The 633-nt window shown below is 32.2% G+C and overlaps 1 non-coding gene across 1 annotated transcript; it reads left to right on the forward strand.

Moving 5' to 3' along the window:
• Positions 1-297: 297 nt before the first annotated feature.
• LOC128658304 (5S ribosomal RNA) lies at positions 298-416 on the forward strand. The gene has a single exon (XR_008402149.1). It is a non-coding gene; the product is annotated as a 5S ribosomal RNA (ribosomal RNA).
• Positions 417-633: the final 217 nt, after the last annotated feature.

The raw sequence follows: 633 nt of genomic DNA on the forward strand, positions 1-633 counted from the left end.
TATATGCTGCACATTAGAAAACATATACACTGTTCACTATATATCTTTATGTTATAGTTATTGTATCATTTTAGTTATGTCTGCATTCACAATATACACCTCAACATTATCTCTAACACACTAAACAATATTGTTACTACTGTATTTCTATACCATCTTATTTTTGCATATTAAACATAATGTATTTCAACCCCGTTTTTACACATTAGAGTAGGTTAATAGATATTCACCAAGTACACTTATCTATTGCTTAATACATACATTCCATATCGCTTAGATTAAGATATTATCTTTCATGTCTACCGCCACACTTCCCTGAATGCACCCGATCCCGTCTGATCTTGGAAGTTAAGCAAGGCCAGGCCTGGTCAGTACCTGGATGGGAGACTGCCTGGGAACACCAGGTGCAGTAGACTTAATATATATATATATATATAGATTCAATAAGGCCTGCATAATATAAAGGGCTCTCTCCTATAGATAATGTTGCTTATACACATTTGACCAAAGGCTGTTAACATCAATAGGTGCTTTAACCCTTTAGCTGCTAAGCCATTTCTCACCTGGGTGCTAATATTTTTTTTTTTTTTTTTTAATTTTTTAAAACATTTTTTTTACTTTTTTATTTTTTTT

Source organism: Bombina bombina, chromosome 4 (genome assembly GCF_027579735.1).
Source record: "Bombina bombina isolate aBomBom1 chromosome 4, aBomBom1.pri, whole genome shotgun sequence".
NCBI lineage: Eukaryota > Metazoa > Chordata > Amphibia > Anura > Bombinatoridae > Bombina > Bombina bombina.